The 27,020-nt window shown below is 38.7% G+C and overlaps 2 long non-coding RNA genes across 3 annotated transcripts in view; one reads left to right on the forward strand and one right to left on the reverse strand.

The window, feature by feature from the left end:
* LOC147834628 (uncharacterized) overlaps positions 1–27,020 on the forward strand; it is a 282,404-nt gene that overhangs the window by 253,900 nt on the left and 1,484 nt on the right. For both annotated transcript variants that reach the window (XR_015502273.1, XR_015502268.1), the window contains one exon: positions 24,764–24,862. This is a non-coding gene — a long non-coding RNA (uncharacterized LOC147834628). The remainder of the gene's footprint in view (positions 1–24,763; positions 24,863–27,020) is intronic.
* LOC147841632 (uncharacterized) lies at positions 12,803–15,510 on the reverse strand. Its single transcript, XR_015502284.1, has 2 exons — positions 13,138–15,510; positions 12,803–12,895 (listed from the first exon to the last, which is right to left on the reverse strand). It is a non-coding gene; the product is annotated as an uncharacterized LOC147841632 (long non-coding RNA).

Here is a 27,020-nt window from a genome sequence, read left to right on the forward strand (position 1 = left end):
CGGGTCGCGCTTTGATGGTTAAAAGCTGTGCTAAAGCTGTTATGTGTGGTGTTCTCACTCGTATAATTATGAAACAAGACCCAGTCGCTAAGGGCAGTGCGCATAGCTCTTAAATTCTGGTCTTCACATAAGCAAACAATGCACTGGTAGGCTACAAATCCGTTGATTTACATGTATTTGATTTGCGCTCTTAGTGGTTTTGGCAGACGTACTTTTTGTGACTGCCAGGATTGTGTAGATATACGCTCAAAACACTTAACCATGTTTTTGATAGTATAATTGCTGAAATCATGCGTTTTTTGGTCCGTATTGACTTTCATTAAAGCCACGTTGTTTTCTAGAAATACCATGGTAAAACTAAGTTTATATTTGCAAAACTTTAAATTAACCATGGTTTTGCAGCATTAACTATTTAGAGTTGATTATTGTAGTGGTATTTTAGGATTGTCAAGAATCATAAAAGATTTCTAAATTCCATTAGACGTCTAAACATAGTCGTCCTGGCTAAAACAAATCTAAATTCGGGCTGTCAGTGAACATTTGATAGACGTCTAAGAATAGGCCAAAACTAGACTAGTCATCAAATCAACAGAAACCAATGACTACACATATACAGTCTGTCTATTAGGTCTATTTGACGACTAGTCTAGTTTTGGGCTATGTCTAATAGATTTTCACCAAAAGCCCAAGTTTAATCTTCTTTGCAGCTGTCTACGTTTAGATGTTTATTAAACACAAAATTGTTTTCTGGGTTTTTTAGTCAAACTGTTCACGTTTAGATGTCTATTAGACGTCTAAAAAACACAAAATTGATTGCTTGGTTGTTTTAGCCAAGCTGTCTACATTTAGATGGACGTCTATTAAACAAAATTGTAGTTTTATTTTGCACATTGACTTTCATTTGAACCACAGTTCTACTACAAATAGCATATCATGGTGGTGAGGTTATAGTTTGCAAAACTATAAATTAACCATGGTTTTGCAGGATTAAAGTTAATTTCTGTAGGGTATTTTAGGATTGCGAGGAATCATTACCCAACAAGCATTGTTTGTTTTTTAAAAGAGGTCTAATAGATGTCCAATAGACGTCTTGGCTAAAATAGACATCTAAAAATAGGCAAAACAAGTCATCAAATAAATAGAAACGAATGACTACACATATACAGTCTATCTAATCTGTCTATTTGTAGACTTGTCTAGTTTTTTAGCCAAGCTGTCTAGATGTCTATTAGACGTCTATTAAAAACAGAATTGTTTGCTTGGATGTTTTTTTTTTTTTTGCCGCATTGACTTCCATTTGAACCACAGTTCTACTACATATATTACCATGGCTGTATTAGGTTAAATTAAATTAACCATTGTTTTGCAGCATTACTATAAAGAGTTATTTTTAAGGGTGTTTTTGGATTGCCAGGAATCATTATTAAAGCTAACACCAGCATATTCACATAACGAACCGTGATTTGCCTATTAAGTGTTGCTTTTCTCAATTGATCACTGCGATGTTGCAGATGTGAATGTTGTGAATATGTAAATCTTCACTTTTAATAAGAGACGCCTTTAGGCTTCCCATCTTAATGAATTCTATTCCTTCCTTGATCTTCTCTATAATATGTTGGGAGTCTTGGGACGTTGCGGTCGACCTTGCCTTCCCCCCAACCCAGCCAGTTTTAACTCTCTCCCACATAACACCAACTTTTAAAACATGCAAAGCCTCGGCAAATCTCTGGCACGAGACCGCGGGCTCGCGTGCAGCGGCTCAGGCAGGGCAGGTGCAGCTCCAGCCGCTCGCGCCCGGGTTCCCCCAAGAGTGCACGCGCACAATGAGAGCGCGAGAGGAGTGAACTCTGACAGAATTAATTGCATTATATGGAATGATCCAAACAACAATGTCCAATGCCAGCTATTGTTTTGTTTCTATTCAAGAGAGCACGAGCGCTGAAGGATTCGAGCCAGTCACGTCGGAGTTGGTTGCGACCATCATGTTGAAAATAACGGGCCTACAGGATTAGCCAATGATAAAAATCGAAATTCTGCAAAATCCTGTCTTGCACTTTCAATAAGAATGGAATATCAGATTAAAAGGGAGAAAAGTGTTTGGCTACTCACTGAGTTTCCGGCGACTTTCGACAAGAATAATCGTTCTGTATTGTGTTCATCAGTTGCTTGTTTGAGTGCTTGAGTTATCAGTGCTATCATAATGTCATGACATGAGTTGGGATGTCTTTTCCTACAGCCAGCTTAATCACATCTTATTACAAGCATTCTGACAGGACACGAGCGAATACACAACGAAGGCTAATGTTTATGTGGAAACTTCTCTGCATGTTCTGCTTAAATTGTTTACTTCGCATTTCTACAAAATGTTAGTTTCTGCCCGCCTCATTAAACCTTTGTGTTTACAAACAAACCATGTTTGACCCAAAAGATATAAATTATTTATCAAAAGATAAAGTAATCACTGACAAGTTTGTCAGCTGAAAGAATAAGATATCACTTTAGGTGCCGTAATAAAACCCCCGACATTTAAATCAAAATACTATCAAATACATAAATTTTTTTATTATTTATGAATCTCAAATTAAGTATTATAATTGTTATTTTTTTTCTGTCTTAGGCTTGTTCCTTTTGTTCATCAGGGGTCGCCACTGCGCAACGAACCGCCAATTTATCCATGTTTCACATGTATGCCCTTACAGCTGCAACCCATACTAGGAAAATTATTATTATTATTATTATTATTATTATTATTAGTTTCTTTCTTTCTTTCTTCCTTTTATTTATCAGGGGTCGCCACAGCGGAACGAACCACCAACTTATCCAACATGTTTTACACTGTGGATGCCATTCTGGCTGCAACCCAGTGGGCAGACTATTGTTATTATTACTATTATTATTATTATTATTATTTTCTTCCTTCGGCTTAGTGCCTTTATTCATCAGGGGTTGCTACAGCGGGATGAACCGCCAAATTATCCAGCATATGTTTTACACAGCGGAGCCTTTCCAGCTGCAACCCAGTTCTGGGAAAATTTGTATTATTATTATTATTATTATTATTAATAATAATAATAATGATAATAAACTAAAATGAAATGAAATACCTATTTTTATCGTAAATATATAGGCTAAATGGATTTAGCATGTGCGGATTTATTAAAGCTCTTATTAATTCATCCATTGTCATGTTAAAGCGTTAAGAGCAGTAGGTGCTGGGCTTACAGGAGCTTGATGCGAGATGCTCACTCATGATGCGAGAGAGATAAGCGCTTATCAGTCTCGAGCTTGCATCTCCGGCGCATTAAAAAAAAACTACTTTAGACTAATAAAGGCGACTGCTAAGCTCGCCTGCTCCCTTCCAGCAGCGTAGACTGTGGCAGACACGGTGACATTTCCATTTCACGTTGTCCATCAAAGGCGCAGCAGAGCCTTGCATAGCTGTCTCTTGTCTGAGTTCTCACTGCGTCAGAGTAAAGTGCGCTCGAGAATCCGACTCATTTATTCTGAAAACAGCTCTTATGCCGCCTTAATATTATAGTGAAAGACGTTTATGCTTAATATAATGCATTTATTTTATTCGCGCTACACTTTAAAAAAAAAGCTGTGTTACACACAAACACACTGTTAGAAAGAAATATAAATTATTATATGATCAATTAGCCATGACAGCATATGATTTAAGTCATTGTAACTTATTAAACTAAGTTAATCATGTTCTAACTTAATTTCATAAGTTAAGCAAGCTACTGTAAGTCAGTTTAACATAATATATTTTCAATGGACTTATAAGGTTAATTTGATCCAGCTTAAAAATGTAAGGAAAAATGTGTCTCAACACAAATCGGTTAAGGTAATCGTTTTTATTTACAATTTTAAGTGGATTGAACATAAAAAATAAGTTGAGCCCCAAAAAACTTAAGATTTGTTTGGTTTCAACTTATTTTAAATATGTAGCCTGTGCAGTAAACTAAAATAAATTAAATTAAAAACACACATTATTATTATTATTGTTATTATTATTATTATTATTATTATTATTATTATTATTATTATTATTATTTGGTATGTTTATTTGTATTTCGAATAGTTTTCTACATTTTTTCCTCATCATTTTATTACTTATTTTCGAAGGGCTTTAAAGTTATTATTTATATATGCATGCATCAGATGCCAGGGCCCTCTCTTTCCGATTATTACCGGGGGTAATATTTCATCGGCGTGAGGCAATCTTTGTTCTTTGTGAAGATAATAAATGGCCTAATCGTTATCAGCTTACCGCTGGAGGTGTCAGGACCGAGCGAGGCTGGAAACAGGGTCCAAAGTGGCGCTGAATAAATTGGTGTTTCTTATCTCTCTCCCCCAGATTATCGCCGCCTTTTCAAACCGCCACAACAAATACATTCAATGCATCTAATGCATCATTTGAGGGGGAAGATCGCATGGGGTGATAGAGACAGATAGGCTACCCGAAGGAGAAATATTTACACATTTACCGTGTTCGGGCCAATATTAGCTCGGGCTTTTGAGCGAGTTTATTGGACGGGCAGAGGTACACACGCTTAACATATCAATGCAGCCATTATCATTCATATTGTAGCGCTACTGTTGATAGGTATCTGTGTGATTATTCTGTCTTGTCATTAGATCTGTTACGTGTTGAATTACTTGTGAAATTAGCTCGTTTCATCCAAACACTTGTTTTGCCTCCTTTATCCAGTGGATATCAGCAATATCGTTATACCTGCCTTTTCTGCACGTCTTTCTTATGGTGAATAAAGTCAATAGGCCTATAAATTAATTGAAAGGCAGAAAACAGTTGGCACGAGCAGCTGTGTAAATTAGTGTAAATTAGTTTTTTTCATCATTAGATTTAAATTCACCATGATATACATGTAATTAGACTATACAGTTATTTTAAAGAGTTGCTTAAACTAATTTGAAACATTTTAAATATTTCTAAGCTCTTAAGTCGGTTTTAGTTTCAAGTCGAGAGTAACTCTCGTCAGTAGACTCATGGAGTTATCTACAGGAGTAGAGTTGCTGTAACTGTTTAGTGTTCTGTAATTGAATATCAGCCCGTCCATTAGGCTTTAAAACAGCGGTGATCTCGTTTCATCGCTAATGAACGCCAAAAGTTAATTCCATTAGAACGTGTTCTAAAAGTGCAGACGTCATAGGGCATCAGAAGAATAAAAAGGCGTTCGAATTTATTCTAAAATTGACAGAAGACACTAAAAAGAACAGCAGTTCTAAATAACTGACAAATTCAGAGTGCCTGTAGAGAGAATTGATTTTCTGACCAAATAAATATCTAAAAACACATGAAACATTATTATAGAAAAATAGAAATGACTAAATTTTTGTTGTTATATATAAATCCTGGTTGCATTAATTTTTTAAAAGCTGAATCAAATTAACTTATGAGTCCATTAAACTTATATTATGTTAAGCTGACTTAAAACTGTTTGCATAACTTATACAATTAAGTTAGATTTATGATTAAATTGGTTTAATAAGTTACAACGTACTGAAAACATGTTGTTACGACATTGAACATATAATATTGAAACAAATAGAAACGTTTTAACTTTATACTTAACATAAATAAACAATATTTAAATGATGCATATTTAATGTTGCCATGGATCATTATCAGTATTATTATAATAAAGTAACGTTCTAGTATTATTTAGGTTATTTAATTTATAAATTAGTAGGCTATATCTACACTGTAAAAACTTATATGATTTGTTAGTCCTGACAGCATGTTTTTAGGTTAATCATGTTTTTACTTAATTTTATAAGTTATGCAAGCTGTTTTAAGACAATTTAATTTGATATAACTTCAATAGACTCACAAGCTTAATTTGATTCAGCTTAAAAAATGAAAGCAATCAGGATCTTTTACAATGTATTTACAACTCCAACCCAGACGGGATTGTTTTATTAAATAAATGTTAGTTTTCTTTTTGTAGAAGATGCTTGAGGTCTCTGTTACACTATTACCATTATTATTATTATTACAATTAAATAATTGTCTAGTATTATTTAAGCTATTCAATTTATAAATTATCTTTCTGTAGGCTATATCTACTTAACGACTCCAACCAAGGCTATATTATTGTGTGAAATTAATCGTAGCTTTTTTTTTCTTTTTCTTTTTTTTTTTACAGAAGATCTTTGTGCAGTAACAGATCTTTGTATTATCATTGTTAATACAATAAAATACTTTTCTTGTACTATTTAGGCTATTTAATTCAAAAATTATCTTTCTAGCAGGCTATCACTGTAAGAAATTAAATGATCAATTAGTCCTGACAGCATGTTTTTAGGTCAATGTAAGTTAGTCACTTAATTGTATAAGTTACGCAAGCTGTTTTAAGTGAGTTTAATATATTATATCTATTATAATATAGTATAATATATCTCTGTTACACCATTAACAGTATTATTTATTACAATAAAATAATGTTCTAGTATTATTTAGGCTATTTAATTCATAAATTATCTTTCCAGAAGGCTATATCTAACCTGTAAATAATATGCAATCATTTAGCAGCATCACAGCATATATGTTTTTGGTCATTGTAACCTATTAAAGAAAGTTAATCATGTTCTAACTTAATTTTCTAAGTTACGCAAGCTGTTTTAAGTCAGTTTAACATAATATATCTGCTATAATATATCATAATATATCTCTGTTACACAATTATTAGTTGTATTATTACCATAAAATAAGTTTCTAGTATTATTTAGGCTATTTAATCACTAAATGATCTTTCTAGTAGCCTTTATCTACTTAACAACTCCAACCCAGAGTATGTTATTATATGACATTAATGTTAGTTTTCTTTTTGGAGAAGATGCTGGACTTTGTGCAGTAACAGATCTCTCGTTTTAGCGATAGGCCCATTCTGCGCGCGCGCACACACACACTCACACACACAATGAATTTCAATGCTTACCCGCGTGGTCGAAGTGAATTTTGTTATTTTAGAGAAAAGAGACAGGTTTCCATTTACAATCGAGTGGGGAACGCGGTGCGCGTGAGTGACACTTATGACAAAAAGCGCCTTTTTCCAATATATACAAACTCCCCTTTTAATAAGGCGGCATCTTCACCGGGCGCGCGCTCTCTGATGGTCTCCACGGCAACTCAGATAACGGAGCAGCCGTTTTCCATATCTGCCCCAGAGTCTATTATACCCCAGGATTAGCTCGTTTTCCGAAAAGGTCAAACACAAAGTCATGAAACCTGGTATTTTCACCCTTCCATGTGAGCCCCTGCATATTCATTCTAGTAACATTCACTCCTCTGTCATTTCATTTAGTTAATTTCATCAGGATAATGGCTTTTTTTTCTGAGTTGTGAGAGGACAGGGTAAAACAAGCTGTCTACATCTCGGGTTCTGTGTTGTAGAAAAACACAAGTAGCTCGCAATAAAGGGAATGACTGATTAGGGGCATTGATTGGTTTTGCTTTGTGATATAGTGACCTCTGGTGGCCAGAGCGCAATGTGTTCAACTCCAATAACGCAGAGTAAGATGTGACTTTTGGGGGGTTTACAGTTTTTCTCAGTGGCTTTGGTGCATCTCTCACAGCACTATTTACATTTGCACAACAGTTAATGCAATTCTCAAAACAATTAGTCATGTGTGCACATCATAATAGCAGTTTCTCATTCCTTCCAACACACTGCAGATGCTTTTGGACATGCATCAACTGCTTTCATACAACTCTCTGCTGCTTTATAACATTATCATCTGCTTTTGTCATGTCAGTCAAAATTAACTAAACTTTTGCATGCTGGATAGTCATTCCATATAAAACTAATAGTCCTCATTACATACAAAAATGTTGAACTAGTTGTCAAAATCTGTCAAGAATATTTTATACAAATCTTTAAATCTTAATTTTTCTGAAAATCTTTTCTAAATTAAACAATGTCATGAATGATTTACAGACCTGTGTGTGTTGTAGGTTCAGTTCCAATATGAATATTGTTTACAGTTGTGCACAGCTCTACCTAAAGGAAGTTTATGTTTGTGATTTGACAGTGATGGTGATTCTGATTTGTGTTACTCTGTTGGGTAATACTAGCTCAAAAAAAGTATTTAATTACTAATTACATTAAAAAAAATTTCATAAAATGAAATTAGTTTTCTGATTACTTTGACTGGAAAGTAACTTAAGTACTCAGTACTACTTAAAGTCTATATTAATCTTAATGAAAATCGAAATTAAACTCTTTAATTTAAAAACATATTATAACAGAATAAGATACAGATTTTGGAAGGTTATAACATTAGAGCTGAATTATTAAAACCAAAAAAAATGTGGAGTGTGTCCTTAAGCAGTGTTTGTGTTCCGGTGTTGGGTACAGTTAGCTCAAAAACGTAATTAATTACTAATTACATCAGTAAAATTACATTACTTTCCTAAATACTTTGCCTGAAAAGTAATTTAATTATTCAATAATTTAATCACTTCACTCAGTATGGAGTCAGATGAGTCTCAAAAATAATACATTTACAAAATGAAAAGTCATATGCACAGCACAATTCACATTTACAAAATCCAATTTGTAGATTTATTAACACAATTCGTCAATTCACAAGTAAAAATTATAAATAGTTTCGCCAAATGAATTGGATTTGTGTATTTTTTTACCGTGTTTTGAGTTAACAAATTATATTTGTGTATTTATAAATCATGTTTTGAGTTAACGAATTACAGCTGAAGTCAGAATTATTAGCTACCCTTGTTTATTTTTTTTCCAACTTCTGTTTAACGGAGAGCAGATTTTTTAAAACACATTTCTAAACATAATAGTTTTAATAACTCATTTCTAATAACTGATTTATTTTATCTTTGCCATGATGACAGCACATAATATTTTACTAGGTATTTTTCAAGACACTCGTATTCAGCTTAAAGTGACATTTAAAGGCTTAACTAGGTTAATTACGTTAACTAGGCAGGTTAGAGAAATTAGGCAAGTTATTGTATAACAATAAAGTTCTGTTGAATATAGAAAAAATCTATAGCTTAAAGGGGCTAATGATTTTGACCTTAAAATGGTGTTTAAAAAAATAAAAACTGCTTTTATTCTAGCTGAAATAAAACAAATAAGACTTTCACCAGAAGAAAAAAAATTTATCAGACATACTGTGAAAATTTCCTTGCTCTGTTAAACATCATTTGGGAAATATTCATTCATTAATTTTCTTTTCGGCTTAGTCCAACTTTAGGTTTTCTCGTGAGATCAGGCTGGCTTAGTCCCTTTATTAATCCGGGGTCGCCACAGGGAAATGAACCGCCAACTTATCCAGCACATGTTTTACACAGCGGATGCCCTTCCAGCTGCAACCCATCTTTGGGAAACATCCATACACACTCATTCACACTCATACACTACGGACAATTTAGCCTACCCAATACACCTGTATCACATGTCTTTGGACTGTGGGGGAAACTGGAGCACCCAGAGGAAATCCACCACGAACGGAGGGAGAACATGCAAACTGAAACGCACACTGAAACGCCAACTGACCCAGCCGAGACTCGAACCAGCGACCTTCTTGCTGTGAGGCGACAGCACTACCTACTGCAAACGAGGCTAAAAGTATTTATATAATAATTTTTCTGATGGTATTTTGAGCTGAAACTTTACAGACACATTCTGGAGACACAAAAGGCTTATCTTACATCTTGTAAAAGGGGTAAAATAGATGACGTTTAAGTGTATTTTGGATGTTTTCTATTAACCTGACTGTAAAAGTACTAAGAAAGCCCAAAGTCTCAAAACCGACAGGTGCATAATAAACAGTGTTTAAGGCTAAACGTTTTAAATCAAAGCCCAAAATGAAGAGGCAGTGGGAGAGTGCAAGATACATTGGAGGATGGAATGTCCCAGGTGGGAATCCCAAACGCTGCAGAGGAAGAGTGTGTGTGTTGGCAGGAAGAGAGAGCAGGGAGGGCTGGAGTTTCCTGATTTCCCTCTTAAGCGGCTCCAGCTCGTGGGTTTCTTCCTTTCCCTGACCAGTCCACTCTCCATAATGCATGTCCAGCTCTCATGTCTGCTCTCCCTAAAACATCATCCTTCCACAATCTCCCAGCATTTTTCTTCTTGCATTTTTTCATAGCACTAAACTAACTGACCACTTTATTAGGTACACTTTACTAGTACCAGGTTGGACCCCTTTTGCCTTCAGACTTGCCTCAATCCTGCGTGGCATAGATTCAACAAGGTACTGGAAATATTCCTCAGAGATTTTGCTCCATATTGACATGATAGCATCACACAGTTGCTGCAGATTTGTCGGCTGCACGTTCATGATGTGAATCTCCCGTTCCATCACATCCCAAAGGTGCTCTATTGGATTGAGATCTGGGGACTGTGGAGGCCATTTGAGTACAGTGAACTCATTGTCATATTCGAGAAACCTGAGATGATTCATGCTTTATGACATGGTGGGTTATCCTGCTGGAAGTAGCCATTAGAAGATGGGTACACTGTGGTCATTAAGGGATGGACATGGTGAGCAACAATACTCAGGTAGGCTGTGGCGTTGACACGATGCTCAATTGGTACTATTGGGCGCAAAGTGTGCCAACAAAATATCCCCCACACCATTACACCACCACCACCAGCCTGAACCATTGATACAAGGCAAGATAAAACAGTTGGTGGCGCTGTGGTCGCTGTGGCGAATCCTAATTAGGGACTAAGCTGAAAAGTAAATGAATGAAGGAATGAATTTCGCGTCTTTATGAAATCAGAGCTCAGGCTTGTATTGAGTTTTCCTGTCAGCTTCAGATGGTGTAGGACTGCCGGTAAATAAAGAGTGATCGGGGAAGCAGTGAGTACAGGAGGTCACTTCCTCTCAGCTAAAGAGCTGTGGCTTCAGCACACCTGGACTCTCTGATAGGTAGAGGACACACTGGTCATTCTGCGGGACCTGGAGACGCTCAGAGAGAGAATGAACATGGGAGATGTTTAAACTGTGTGCGGAGCGGAGAAGGGAAAGTCTTTTTGTCTTCGCTGAGCTCAGCCGACTATCTAAGTTTGCTATCAGCAGTCAAGAAGAGGGGAAAAAGGCTGCCCTGTAAAACAGAAGGTTAGACTTGCGGCCAATGGGAAGTGACCTTGCCCTTCCAAAGAGTCTGTTTATGTGTGAAAAAAAAAATAGTCGAAGAAATTTAAAGCAGCTTCAGCACTTTTTTTTGAGTTGACTCAACTTGGATAAACCTGTTATATCAACTAAAACTCCAACTAAAATGTTGTAATGCTAAATATGGTTATGATCGTGCAGGCTTTCAACAAGAATAAAAAAATATCAACATATCTGTGTGCGTGTATGAAGTGGCTGGACTATTGTATGAGTATTTTGACAGGGAGCTGGGTTGAAACTACATTTGGAGTCATGCTGAGGCAAAGAATAACACACACACTCATGTAAAAACATTAGACGGGGATCAGACACAGGCGTGCTTCCTCCAGAGATGAATCAGGCTGCTGAGTCCTCTCAGAGCCCGCAGTCGAGGTGCTTTGATGGGATGCCATGTGGCAGAGATCAGGGGGTCTTAGCTGGAGCTCTGGAGCAAAACACACATGAGGCGGCGAGGCCCGGATCAGCACAGGTCTATTATCAAGCTAAACACTGCCTTTAACATGGGTTTAAAACATTTCCATGTCACACAGACAGTAAATACTTTATATAGCAAAAAGAAAGCAATTAAATGTAGTTTTCATTTTTAAGTGAGGTCAATTAATTATTTCGAAATTCACATTGCTGCTTTAATTAAACTTTTATTTTGAAAATTTGATTAAAATAAATTTTTTATGCCTTCGCATGAGGTATGATCACAATAAAAAAGGTTAAGAATAAAACAATAGAAGCTCAATTGCAATAATCTCATTGGTTCTTGCAAGAGCTATGATATGCTATGACAAGGATGAATCTCATTGGTTCTTCTGAAACTCATATGTGCTGCATGACTCAAGAATGAACCTCATTGGTTCTCACTAAAGCTGAAATTTGCTTTGCGAATCAACAATGAATCTCATTGGTTGTTTTGTCATAAGCAGGAATTTTTGAGCCTCTTTAACTAAATGTGAAGATTATAAAAAAATTTTTGCTGATCAATATTTTTATGTAAATAAAAGCATGTTAAATCTACCCATGTAGGGATTGCATCTCCTAAGAAGACTCTCGCCCAATCCCAATTCTATTTTTGTAACCCTATCCCCTCCCTTTGGCCCTTAAAACCGAGGGTTAAGGGAAAGGGCTCCAAAATCTACCCCTAAGAATTGGGACAGCACTACAGCACCTGCACACGTCATCATATGTCATCACAATCCCTGTGCAATTATTTTGGCAAGACTGTTTTTCTGTTTATTCTGCTAAAAATAATGTGGTAATAACATTGAATGCAAAAGCAATTATTAGTTTTTTTGAAAATGGTGATAAACAAATGAACAACCTTATTAATTTTATTATTTTAAATGGTAAATTCTTCATCCACAAATGTCGACTTTCAAAATCTCCTCCTTTCTACAAGGTATTTGTCAAAGAAATTATTTTGTTAATGAAGTCTTTCAAAGCTGTAAAAAATGTAAAGGCTCTGTCTATTGTAAGCTATTATGAATCTGTTTTTGGCGTCTTGTGAATGTCTTCCTTTTGTTTTTGTCTTTTTTTTTTATTTTAATTATCTTTGGAATTTTTGTTTGTTGCCTGTTTTTGTGATATTTGTAAATTACAAATGCAGTAAAAAAAAAGGTCAGACGATCACGACTGCTATAGTTATTCCAGTTGCTTTATTTTTTGTTATTAATCTTCTAGAAATATTCTAAAATGCGGAAGTGCGCCTGTTTTCGCGATTGTCTTAGAACTTCCGATTCAGTCGCCTATGGGAGAAATGACTAGGAATAATAAATGGCAGAAAATGGTCAAACTACTTGCTCAACAAACAAATGTTTGCATGACTATACAGACCAAGTAGCATAATATAATAAGAAAATATTAAATTGCAACATCAAGCAGCGTAACGAGCAGTTGTTAACGTCAAAAAATGAATGGAAGTGAATGTGACCGGAAGTCGCGAGACAAAAAGATTCAAATGGCAGCGCCCACTTGCCAGCTGAGAATAAGGTGACTGGACTTTCCTTAGTTTGACTGGACTTTCCTTAATTTGACCATTTGAAAAAAAAAAAAACATATTAATAGTAGTAGTGATAATAATAATAAATCAAATAATATTAATAATAATGAAGAACTTTATGGTTTTCTAGCATCTCTTGTAAAAAATGTACATTTGAAAATTCATGGATAAAAACAATCACCAAATTAGTATTCAAATCAATTTCAATATGGTCCACTTTTGGTCCTTCACACCTTTTGACTGCTCATTTTTTGTTTTAAGCATAAGGTCCAAGATTTCGAATAAAAGTTACTTGTGAAATGTTTTCTCTGTATAAAAGCAACAGTACCTACTCGAGTAGTAGGCGATTTGGGATGCAGGGATAACCACTGACTTCCATGTCCGGAAAAACAAGTACGAGTTTGACTTTACGGTAATGAAGCTATGATGCGGTTCGGTCGTAACCTATCAGAATGTATATTTGGGTTTCGTTGGTGCTCGTTGTGGCTGGCACCGTGGCTCAGTGGTTAGTCGCCTCACAGCAAGAAGGTTACTAGTTCAAGTCCCGGCTGGGTCAATTGGCGTTTCTGGCTGGAGTTTGCATGCTCTCCTCGTGTTGGTGTGGGTTTCCTCCGGGTGCTCCGGTTATCCCCACAGTCCAAACAAATGTGCTATAGGTGAATTGGATGAGCTAAATTGGCCGTAGTGTATGAGTGTGTGAATGTGAGTGTGTATAGGCGTTTCCATGTACTAGGTGTGGCTGGAAGGGCAGCCACTGCATAAAACATATGCTGGAATAGTTGGCAGTTCATTCCGCTGTTGTCCTAATAAACGAGGAACTAAATGAATGGTGCTAGTTGCTTGGCATTGGCTTGGTGTGTCCAACACAATCTCACGGCAATTCGTAACTTTTTGATTTAGTGGCTAATTCGTATAAATTCGTACGATCTAATTGGTACTATTAAGTACGATTTGCTCATCACCCAATGACAGTTGGGGTTAGGGGTGGGGTTGGGTGCCTCGCCTCCTTTTTAAAATCGTACATTTTCGTACGACTGAACTCGTACGAATTAGTAGGAATTAGCCACTAAACTGACAAAACGTTAACGTTTCCTCGAGAGATCAGGCTGGTGTGTCTTGGCCCTTACATCGAAGTGGGTCACAAAATTAAAGTTGGATGAGGATCTATGTAAACGTCAAGCACGGTTTATTTGCCATTCAGACACTCTTAACGTTTGACTAGCCGACTGGTGTTTGAAGCTGCGGTATAGATTGAACATCAGCACTCTCTCCCTAATGCACAGACTGCGTTATTCTCATCTCTGTCTTTCTTCCGCTCCCCCCTCCGTCCTCCAGAAAGAATGCGTCTCTCGGCACCCGGGAGCCGGTCCTGCTTTTGAAGCGTCCGCTGTGGTGTCCGTCTGTCTGTCAGCCGGACTCCTCTCCACCCCCTGCAGCTGTGAGCGGGACACAGACCGGCCCTTTGTGTCCCTCTGCTGCTGCCGTCCCGCGTGATCACACCTGCGCAGCTTTCATCCGCTCTCTGTCTGTCAGTGTGGAATGACCAGCGCTGGCCTTCGCTCACACGCGCTATTGTTGAGCACTTCTCTAAACTGGCAGGCGCTGGGCTGGAGTTTGGCGAAAGCTGTGCATTACACCCATTTTAGACACAGTTTTGTCTTACCAATACCTGTGCCTCAAGAAAAAGCCTTACAGTATTCATCTGCTGTTGCTCACTGTAAAAAGTGTTTAGTTTACCTTAAAAACGGGGAGTTTTAGTTGACTTTAAAAGTGATTAGTTGAGTTTTCAGTTCAGTTTTCAGAGTTGAAGTTCAGTGGTTTAATTTTCACTGCTGAATGTCCAAACACTGAAGAGCAAATCCATCCATGCGCAGCTCCACAAGTCCCAAACCAAGAAAGCCAGTGGCGACAATGGTGAGGTACAAACTTCACCAATTGACGGAAGTGATAGAAAAAACCTTAAGAGAAACCAGGCTCAGTTAAGCACGACCATTTCTCCTCTGGCCAAACTTCTTGTGCAGAGCTGCAGTCAAGGCACCAGAGAATGCTGGATGTCCATAGTGGAGAAGCTGCAGGTGTGAGTAGGTCACTGGCGGGTGTTCAGGCTTGCCCACGGGATTAATGCAGAGACTCGTTCAGGAATCAGTCTTGTGCTCTTCACTCTTTCATAACCGCCACAGCATCTGCTCAGGATACGGCCTGGTCCAGGATTATGAAGACCTCTAGAAGTCCTCTATGGTTGGCATCATCTCTTGACAGGACTTGAATTAGATCAATGGCGTTGCACAATCTCTAGAGGCCTCCGGATGAGTATCACCAGGTGGAAAAGGGTGGTGGATTCAATGCTGTCGCAACACAAATCGATTAACTTAATTGTTTTTACAAATTTAGGTAGATTGGACATAAAACAGTTAAGATGTTCCCCCAAAAAACTCAATAAGTGTGTTGTTTCAGCTCATTTTAAATAAGTAGCTTGAACAAACTCAAAACTTCAAAAATTCAAAACTTTTTTTAGTTTTATTTATTTATACAATTGTATTTATAGGTGGATGGATGGATGGATGGATGGATTAATGGCTAGGTGGATGGATGGATGGATGGATAGAGTGATAGATCGATAGATCAATAGATGGATGGATGGACGGATATAGATAGATGATAGATAGATAGATAGATAGATAGATAGATAGATAGATAGATAGATAGATAGATAGATAGATAGATAGATAGATAGATAGATAGATTGATTGATTGATTGATTGATTGATTGATTGATTGATTGATTGATTGATTGATTGATTGACTGACGGATGGATGGATGGATGGATGTTTTTGTGAATAAAAGCTGAGAAAGCACGGTGGCGCAGTGGGTAGCACAATTGCCTCACAGCAAGAAGGTCACTGGTTCGACTCCTGGCTGGGTCAGTTGGCATTTCTGTGTGGAGTTTGCATGTTCTCCCCGCGTTCTCGAGCTCCAGTTTCCCCCACAGTCCAAAGACATGTGCTATAGGTGAATTGGGTAAGCTAAAATGTCCGAAGTGTATGTGTATGAATGAGTGTGTATGGGTGTTTCCCAGTGATGGGTTGCAGCTGGAATGACATCCACTGTGTAAAACATATGCTGGATAAGTTGGTGGTTCATTCCACTGTGGCAACCCCTGCTTAATAAAGGGACTAAGCCGAAAAGAAAATGAATGAATGAATGAAAGCCATAGTGGGAAAAAGTATATTTGAAGGATGTTGAGGAGAGAGGAAGAGATAGATGTATAGGAAGCCGCAGCTGGACTTGGTCTGTCTTTATTAAAGGGAAAAGACGGGATGAAAGAGAGATGAAAGTGTGTGTGAGATAAAAGTGCTTCTGAAGGCAGGACTGAGCCTCAGGCCGTGGTCCACTGCATGTGTTTAGAGGTCAGATATTCACCTGCTTCCTCTCAGACGGCTGGTGGTCTGCATTTCTGATACAGACCACCACTCAGTGGATGTAAGCGTTCAGATATTGAATTCACTTATTTAGTTCATCAACTTTGTCATACTTTGTAATATTTACATGTTAATAACTGTAACACGTCTGTTAATGAGCAGTTTTTGTGTTTCTTGATTCACAAGTGTTCTTTTTTTTGTTTATTTACAGTTGTGAATTGCATTATGGGACTTTGATCTCTGCTCTGTCCACATTTGATGTCGAAAATTCAGCTCTACAGTTTAACAAAGTGATTTTTATTGATATTTTAGTAGTTTGAAATAATATAATGTGTGATAAATAATATAGAGAGAAATAGCCTCCCTAGTAGCAAAGAATTCTGGCCCAGATTTGGCATAAAGCTGGCACAGCAGGCATTCATCCGGCACTGGCATACAGCATGTGGCCAAACATGGCCCGGGTTTGGCAGAGGTGGCACCGTCTTTAGGAGGCACACAAGATTTGGGCCAGATGAAAAGCGTAGTATTTGGCCCAGATTTAAAAATTTGATAAGTGGGCCATGTGAGTTTGGCCAGTCTTGACCCACATTTAAAATACACTAAAATCATTTTTGAGTAAAGAAAAAAAATTCTACCAATCAGGTCACTTTGAGAAAAAGCGTGCCCAGAGTGTGCCTAAAGCGCATCACTCCATGGGTTTATCAATTTCATTGCAATCGTGACACACCAACCTATCTGGCCCAGTTCAGGCCCAGTTATGAGTTATTCACTTGGCTGAGACTTGGCCCAGATATGGTCCTTATTTGGCCCTTGTCTGGAAGCCAGATTTGGTCCAGTCATGTACCGTAATTCACTGCGGCATGTGGGCCAAGCAAAACCTGATTGTGTGGGCCAGAGCTGGGCCAGAGAAATTTTGCTATGTGGGCTTATGGCCCATGCACACCGGGACGCTTTTTGCTTGCGTTTTCCATCGACCTTTAACGCCTCGTGACTAAATAAAGGGCGTCAATGTGATCGTGCACACCAACACGCAAAACGGCAGACATTAAAGCAGAATTAAAAAAAAAACCACCTCATGCTCGTTTTTTTGACGCTCCACCAATCAGATTGGCACTTTTGTTCACGTGCACAGAGTTGCTGAAGTTACAGTAAACAGCACTTGGAGGTGCTCAAGCGCAAAACTGTCAGTGCGAGCGCACATTGAAGAAGATGCCCAGAGGCGATGTGAACGTGGAGCTGCTTATAGCACTGGTGAATCATTTCCTCATTGCTAAAGCTGGATCTGCTGCTTGAACCATCCATAACAACAAGTGTGTCAACTTTGTCTGCTTCTTCTATGTTACGAGTTAGCGGGAGTCGGAAGCTTAAAGTTTTGTAGCACCATTTGTAAAAAGGCTTTTTTTGGCGACGGCAGCTTAAAGACGCCTCTCATATGGAGAATGAAGTCACCTGTATTGCTCAGGTGTGAGTTTCTTAGACTTCAACCGAGTGTCAAAATCTTGATAGATCTGTGGGTCTTGTCTATCAAATCTGAACTTTATTGTGTATTCTCTATTGGATTCAGCTCAGGTGATTGGCTGGGCCATTCTACAGCTTTATTTTCTTTCTCTGAAAGCATTTGGGAGTTTTCTTGGCTGTGTTTTGGATCATTGTCTTGCTGAAATATCCCCCCTGGTTTCATCTTCATCCTCCTGCAAATGTAGATGCTGGACTGAAGCAGCTGATATTCATTTACACTGAGGAAGGGCAGAGGATTGCTGAAGAACTGCTGAGAGATTTCAGCTGCTGTCTGGGCTTTCCTGCCTTTCTACACCTCCCTTTCTTCATGTGTTCAATACTTTTTTACTGCGTCATTTTATTACATATAACTTAATTTGTAAACTAATTAGATTTGTTTTCTTTGTATATATGGATTTATTTGGTTATCAACATTTGGTTGATCAAGTCAACAGCACCTTTTTTTCTGAAAAAAAATGGTGACAAGTTCAATACTTATTTCCTCCACTGTATTAATTTGATTATTTTTAAATGCAGATTTATTTAATATATACAGTGCATCCTGAAAATAGTCATAGCGCTTCACTTTTTCCACATGTTTATGTTACAGCCTTATTCCAAAATGAATTAAATTCATTTATTTCCTCAACATTCTACACACAATGGGGTCATAATGACATGTATGACAAATTACAATAGATCACCCTAAAGCACACCGCCAAACTATCAATGGAGTGGCTTCACAACAACTCGGTGAATGTCCTTGAGTGGCCCAGCCAGAGCCCAGACCTAAATCCTATTGAACATCTCTAGAGAGATCTGAAAATGGCTGTACACCGTCGCTTCCCATCCAACCTGATAGAGCTTGAGAGGTACTACAAAGAGGAATAGGCAAAACTTCCCAAAGACAGGTGTGCCAAGCTTGTGGCATCATATTCAAAAAGACTTGAGGCTGTAATCGCTGCCAAAGGTGCATCAACAAAGTATTGAGCAAAGGCTGAGAATACTCATGTACATGTGATTTCTCAGCTTTTTTATTTGTAATAAATTTGCAACAATTTCAAAAACTCTGATCACATTGTCATTATGGGAGATTGTGTGTAGAAATTTTTGGAAATAAATGAATTTAATTCATTTTGGAATAAGACTGTAACACAAAAACATGTGGAAAAAGTGAAATGCCATGAATACTTTCCGGATGCACTGTGTTATGGTATTTTTATGCTTTAGAAGAGTCAAAAACGTACATACAGCACCTTTATTGACTCATTTCTAACTGATTTCTTTTACCTTTGCCATGATGACAGCACATAATATTTGACTAGATATTTTTCAGGATATTATTCAGCTTAAAGTGACTTTTAAAGGCTGAACTAGGGTAATTAGGCAAGTTATTGTATAACAGTGGTTTGTTCTGTAGGCAACTGAAATAAAATATAGCTTAAGGAGGCTAACAAGATTTACCTTAAAACAGTTTTTAAAATTAAAAACTGCTTTTATTCTAGCCGAAATAAATGAAATAAGACTTTCTCCAGAAGAAGAAAAAATCCTTGCTATGTTAAATATTATTTGGAAAATATTTGAAAAGCAAAAAGGGCTAATAATTTTGACTTCAACTGTATATATGAGTGCACATGTGTGTGTGTGTGTGTCGTGAAGTGCGGACAGTGAGGGCGGTGTCTCTGTCACTGTGGTGATTTATGAGCGCGCTCAGTTTGCAGGCAGCACAGTGCAGGATATTGTTCTCTGACAGTGACGGCTCTCTGCAGGCTGTCAGGACGCGCGGCGTGTGCATGTGCAGGGGCTGCAGGTGAGCTCGGGCCCCGCACAATCAATCAGCGGCGCTCAGGCCGGTCCCGGGGCCCGAGACCACCTCACACTCGCCTCTATTGTCGCCGCTCTATCGCTAATGAACACTGGCCAACTTGGAGTCTTTGAGCTTCTTTCTGCTGGGGCTTTGAGAAACTGTCATTGAAGTCTTCGGTGTGGAGCATGTGTGTTTGTGTGTGCGTGCTTCAGGACCCTCCACCTCCCCCCACAGTCTCAGCTTTCATTATACACCACATCAGGATACAGTACTGCTGCTGGATTCCGGTTTCAAACAGAACTTGAGCTCCGGTCTGGTCAACAGCTAAACCGCAGCTTTGGCAGGAGCTGAAGTGTGTTCGAGATGAGGCTGTGATGGAGGAACATCACCCGTAACGACCTTTTCTCTTACCGAAACTGCTCACACTGAAAACCCACGGTGTTTGTTTGTAGGGCATGGGCTTTATAAGGTCAAAAATCTCACTTCTGACTCAAAAATCAAGATGAGAATCTAAAGTTGATGGGTTAAAGTTGAAATAATTTCGAAATGGATAATTCACTGGGGTCAAAGTGTTAAAACATTCACTGTCTACACTGTAAAAAGTCGATCTTAAAGAAATACTTGGTACACTCAAACAAAGATGTTTGCTGTTTGTACAAAATACACTACCTGATGAAAGTCTTGTTCATGAAAAGTCTTGACTTCTAGTTGATCATTTGGTATCAGAAGTGGCTCATATGAAAGGCAAAGGCCTCTAGATTACACTTATTTGACCAAAATAAAACATGATCATGCCTTGATTTTTAATGATTTCATTAAGACAGTAAGGTCTGACTTTGCTGAGACTAAAGTCTTGTCAGTGAACAGAAATAATGTCCAGTATATAATATAAAGTCCTGCTGCAGTGGAGACAGAATGAATATTGTGTCTGACTCCATCATGAGCTTGGAGGACTGCATCCATACATCTCTGCACTGACTCAAATCACTGATTAATAAAGTCATCTGGAATGGAGAAGAAAGCGTTCTTGCAGGACTTTCAGAGTTCATCAAGATTCTTTGAATTCATCTTCAATGCCTCCTCCATCTTACTCCAGACATGCTCAATAATGTTCATGTCTGGTGACTGGTCTGGCCAATCTTGGAGCACCTTCTTTGCTTTCTGGAGCTTTGATGTGGAGGCTGAAGTATGAGAAGGAGCGCTATCCTGCTGGAGAATTGTCCCTCTCCTGTGGGTTGTAATGTAATGGGCAGCACAAATGTCTTGATTCCTCAGGCTGTTGATGTTGCCATTCACTCTGCAGATCTCTCGCACGCCCTCATACTGAATGTAACCCCAAACCATGATTTCTCCTTCACCAAACTTGACTGTTTTCTCTGAGAATCTTGGCTCCATGCTGGTTCCAGTAGGTCTTCTGCAGTATTTGTAATGACTGAGATGTAGATCAACAGACGATTCATCCTGCCTGATCTCACGAGAAAACGTAAGTATTTTACATTTTGCCAGTTTAGTGGCTAATTCGTACGATTTCAGTCGTACGAAATGATACGATTTTAAAAAGAAGGCGTGGCACCTAACCCCACCCCTAACCCCAACCGTCATTGGGTGATGAGCAAATTGTACTAAATTGTACGAATTAGATCGTGCGAATTCATACGAATTAGCCACTAAATAACAAAAAAGTTACAAATTTCCGTGAGATTGTGTTGATTCATCGGAAAAATCGACTTGCTTCCACTTTTCCAAATGATCACCTAGGAGTTATGTTATTATTTGTTGCTCTTACAACTGAGATCGACAACAAGACTTTTGTCAGGTAGCGTACACATTTAAAATCTGTTGAAACAACCCAATTCTTAAGAGTTTTTGAACGGCTAATGTGCTTTGTGCACTGGTGCACACCCAAACTGTTCTCATAAAATTAGGAGCATGAAACTATCCAAAAGGTCTCGGCATGCTGAGGCACAAAGACTTCCTTTCACTGAAACTAAAGGTGTACTCACACTAGGCTATTCGAACTGTACTCAGACACAGTTGACCCCTTATTTCCCGGTTTGTTTGACATGTGCTTCGTATTTGGCCCACATGTGGTTCAGTTGGCCATGTTCGGAAGAGTTATGCCAGACCTCGGTTCGGTTGGGCTTTGGCGTCGTATACTTGTAGTGTGAGTGCAAAGCGTGCCCGAGTGCAAAACTGAAGTTTGGTTAATGACTTACTCACACCTGCAGTTCTCCATGATGGACGTCCAGCATTCTCCAGCCTCCAGCACCTAGACTGCAGCTCTGCGTAGGACGTTTGGCCAGATGAGAAATAGTTGTGCCCAACTGAGCCTGGTTTCTCTCGTTTTTTTCCCTTCACTTTCTCCAATTGGTGAAATTTGTTTCTCGTTGCTGGATTGCTTGGCTTGGGACTTGTGGAGATGCGCATCGATGGATTTGATATTCAGTGGACTTTCAGCAGTGAAAATTAAACCACACTGAACTAAACTGAACTAAACTTCAACTCTGAAATGCAGTTTCAATTCACTAGATAGTAAATACTAGGTAGTAAACAGTTCAAAAGAGCATTTGTTTATTTATGATTATATGCTTTAGACATCCATTCTTTCACTTTAGATTTGGGTTGGAGTGGTGGTTCCCATTTTTAAGAAGGGGGACCTGAGGGTGTGGTCAAACTATAGGGGGATCAGACTCCTTAGCCTCCCTGGGAAAGTCTATGCTTGGGTACTGGAGAGGAGGTCAGAGGCGCTCTGTTAAGGGCATTGCTGGCAATAGGTCAGACTTGTTCCCAGTGCATGTTGGCCTGCCCTTTGTCACCAATTCAGTTAAGAATTTTTATGGACAGAATTTTAAAGTGCAGTCTTGGGCTGGAGGGGGTCCCGTTGGGGGACTACAGGATTTCATCTCTGTTATTCGCAGACGATGTTGTTCTGTTGGCTTCATCAAACATGGACCTTCAGCATGCACTAGGGTGGTTTGCTGCCGAGTGTGACACGGCTGGGATGAGAATCAGCACCTCCAATTCCGAGGCCATGGTGCTCAACCGGTGGTTTGCCATCTTCAGGTTGGAGGAAAGTCCTTACTCCAGGTGCAGGAGTTCAAGTATCTTGGGGTTTTGTTCACCAGTGAGGGGAGGATGGAACGTGAGATTTACAGGCGGATTGGTGCAGTGGCAGCAGTAATGCGGTTGATGTACCAGTCTGTTGTGGTAAAGAAGGAGTTGAGCCGAAAGGCGAAGCTCTCGATTTACAGGTCAATCTATGTTCCTACTCTCACCTATGGTCAAGAGCTTTGGGTCATGACCAAAAAGACAAGATCTCGGATACAAATTGAGTTTCCTTCACAGGGTGGCAGGGCACATAGGTTGAGGAGCTCTGTCACCCGGGGGAAGCTCGGAGTAGAGCCGCTGCTCCTTCACATCGAGAGAAGTCAGCTGAGGTGGCTCAGGCTTCTGTTTCGGACAAGTGGTGCTCGCTGCAGAGCCATTTGAGGAGAGGTGAGCTCCAGAGAGGGGGAGCTTAAGCTTGAGCTCCACCTTTTTTGCACTTCTTCTACGAGTGATGTCACTGGGGGTAGGGTTAGGGGTGGGGTTGGTGTACGCATTAAAACAGCTTACAGGAGGAGGAGCGACAGCTCATGCTCCCCCTCGCTGGAGCTCAGCTCTCCTCAAATGGCTCTGCAGCGAGCACCCTCTCGTTTCGGATGCCTCCTGGATGCCTACCTAGGGAGGTGTTCCAGGCAAGTCCCACCACAAGAGGCCTTGGGGAAGACCCAAGACACGCGGGAGGGACTATGTCTTTTGGCTGGCCTGGGAACGCAACTAAATCCACCTGGAGAAGCTGGAGGAAGTGTCTGTGGTTCTCCCATAGGACTGCAGCCCCAGAAATGCGGACCAAAATGAGATGCGATGAGAATCTTACTGATCTTAAACTTTAAAACAGTATATTGGGGGAAGAGTAGTTGATATTCAGAAACTGCTTATACAATTTTAAAAGTAGGGGCGTCACGGTGGCGCAGTGGGTAGCACGACTGCCTCACAGCAGGTTTGAGTCCCAGCTGGGTCAGTTGGCATTTCTGTGTGGAGTTTGCATGTTCTCCCCGTGTTGGCGTGGGCTTCCTTCAATTGCTCTGGTTTCCCCCACAGTTCAAAGACATGTAGTACAGGTGAATTGAATAAGCTTAATTGTCCGTAGTGTGTGTGTGTGTGTTAATGCAAGAGTGTATGGGTGTTTTCCAGTACTGGGTTGCAGCTGGAAGGGCATCCGCTGCGTAAAACATATCCTGCATAAGTTGGCAGTTTCTTCTACTGTGGCAACCCCTGATTAATAAAGGGACTTAACCGAATTTAAAATGAATGAATGCATTTTAAATATAATTCGATTAAATATTTGTAATATTTTTGTAAAAGTTGTCTCTTTCAGCTTGGTGTAAAAATACAAAACAATCCATTTTTAAATTCTTCTAGCAATCCATGCCTAATTATGTCATTAAATGTGTATAGTATAACCCAAACTAATGCAGATGTAATCAGGTCCTGCAAACATCTGAGCTTCAGCAGTACGTAATGTAAAACACAAACATATAGAAATGTTCTCCTCAGCATTCATGCATGCCCTTGACTTTCACAAAAGCCATTTCTGACAGCATTTTGTCTGTGAATGTGTGAGAATGAGCGTTCGGCAGGGTTTCCCACCCTCCGCCGCAAAAGAGCACAGCACAAACACAGAGAGCAGCCATTGTAAGAGACCGGCCGCTATAAGCATCAGCGCTAACAGACATTGTCTCGGTTTCCCTCCAGTGTGTATTTTCAGAATGATTATTGTACGGCGTGTACAATATGTCTACGTTATCATGCCTCTTGTTATTTTTGCACAGGAAATGGCCCTGCGGTGACCAGTGATGACCTCATGAGGGAAGGTCGTGACCCCTGCCAGCTAATAATGTGGAGCTGTTTATTGGAGATCCCCAAGAAAGGTTGGATAATATGGATCTGATATGTGTGTGTGTGTGTGTGTGTGGATACAGGTGAAGCCAAAATTATTAGCTCCTTATATTTACCTATATTTCCCAAATGATGTTTAACAGATTCAGGAATTTTTCACAGTATTTCCTATAATATTTTTTCTTCTAGAGAAAGTCTTATTTGTTTTATTTAGGCTAGAATAAAAGCAGTTTTGAATTTTTTATCAAGTATTTTAAGGTCAATATTATTAGCCCTCTTAAGCAATATTTGTTTTCGATTGTTTACAGAACAAACCATCATTATACAATGACTTGCCTAATTACCCTAACTTGCCTAATTAACCTAGTTAGCCTTTAAATGTTTTTTAAGCTTAATACTAGTATGAAGTATATCTAGTCAAATATTATTTACTGTAAATAAATAATATTTAAATAAATAAATATAAATAAATAAATCAGTTATTAGAAATGAGCTATTAAAACTATTATGTTTAAAATGTGTTTAGAAAATTTTTTTTATTAATTATTATTAGTAAAATTATTGTTAGACATATTTAACATCCTGTAAATTTTGTATTTTTCACCTAAACATTTCCTAAAAACATTTATCTTCCTATATATTCCTTTAGTTTAGCTAGAATAAAAGCCATTTTAATTTAAGGTCAATTTTAGCCCTCTTATATTAATATTTAAAATATTTTGATTATTTATTCTTTTTTTGTTTGCATTGTTATGAAAGCTGCAGAAACACAATAATGGTAAAAGCTGTTTGTATTTAGTGATTAAACAGAACAGAATTTTTTTATTGAAGTTATTTACTTTTTTTAAGCTAAGAACATGAACTGAACATGAAGAGAGCAGGGTTCAGGCTGGAGGTCAGACAGCTCGAGTGATCTTCAATTCATTGGGAATGGGCTCAGATTTGCAGATTGATAGTGCCCTCTTGTGGTCATTACATGCATAGCAGGCTCCACAGTAAATAATACGCTGGCCAACCCTGTTCCTGGAGAGCCACCTTCCTGCAGATTTCCGTTGCTACCCATATCAAACACACCTGAACCAATTAATTAGGACCTGAACACTACGTGATAATTACAGGCAGGTGTGTTTGATATGTGTTGCAACTGGAATCTGCAGGATGGTGGCTCTCCAGGAACAGGGTTTACATTTTGAGTTGATACCATGTGATTAAGTTTGTTTAAAATATTGAGTATGCAAATCAACAAATCTGAGGTTTATTAAACTGCATTTGTGCACAGTATGTGACGATTTATATTTACATATAGCGTTATGCTAGAAGAGATGAACTTCATTTATGACAACAGTTTGAAACTCAAGAAACAGTGCTCATTATCAATGTTGAAAACATCAGCAATGATAGTAACCAGGGCGTCACGGTGGTACAGTGAGTATCACCTCACAGCAAGAAGGTCGCTGGTTCGAGTCCCACCTGGGTCATTTGGCATTTTGTGTGGAGTTTGCACGTTCTCCCACGAGTTGGCGTGGGTTTCCTCCGGGTGCTTCGGTTTCCCTCACAGTCCTGACATGCGGTACAGGTGAACTGAATAAACTAAATTGGTCATTTTGTTTATGTGTGCGCGTGTGTGTGTGTGTGTGGAAGGGCATCCGCTGTGTAAAACACATGCTGGAATATTTGGTGGTCCATTCCGCTGTGGCAACCTCTGAAATAGAGACTAAGCCTAAGGAAAATGAATGAAGTGTTTTATTTTGAAATAAAATGAGACCCTTAGGCTGAGGTGGTCCACCAGAACTGTCACAAAGTATGGTCAGTAATTGAAGTTGTTCAAGTTATATTAATAGTGTGGCTTTTATAATACATCTAGAATTATATTAAGAATGTAAATATGTATATACCTTAAATAATAAATGAATATTTGAAGCTTAATCTCTGAGATTGTGCTTAGTCTATCATCACTTATTGAATTACTCAGCCAAACTACTCAAATAATGTTAGTAGTACAGTCAATATTTCATACTTGAAAATTATATTAAAAAACATTTATCACATTAAACCAACTGTGTAAAAATAACTAATTTAACAAGTGTTTCCATTCATCTGATATAGCCCAGGGCTGTCCAATCTCGATCCTGAATAGCCCGTGTCCTGCTGACTTTAGTTCCAACTTGCTTCAACACACCTGCCTGGAAG

The sequence above is a fragment of the Danio rerio genome, chromosome 11 (genome assembly GCF_052040795.2).
Source record: "Danio rerio strain M-AB ecotype USA chromosome 11, GRCz13ab, whole genome shotgun sequence".
Taxonomy (NCBI): domain Eukaryota; kingdom Metazoa; phylum Chordata; class Actinopteri; order Cypriniformes; family Danionidae; genus Danio; species Danio rerio.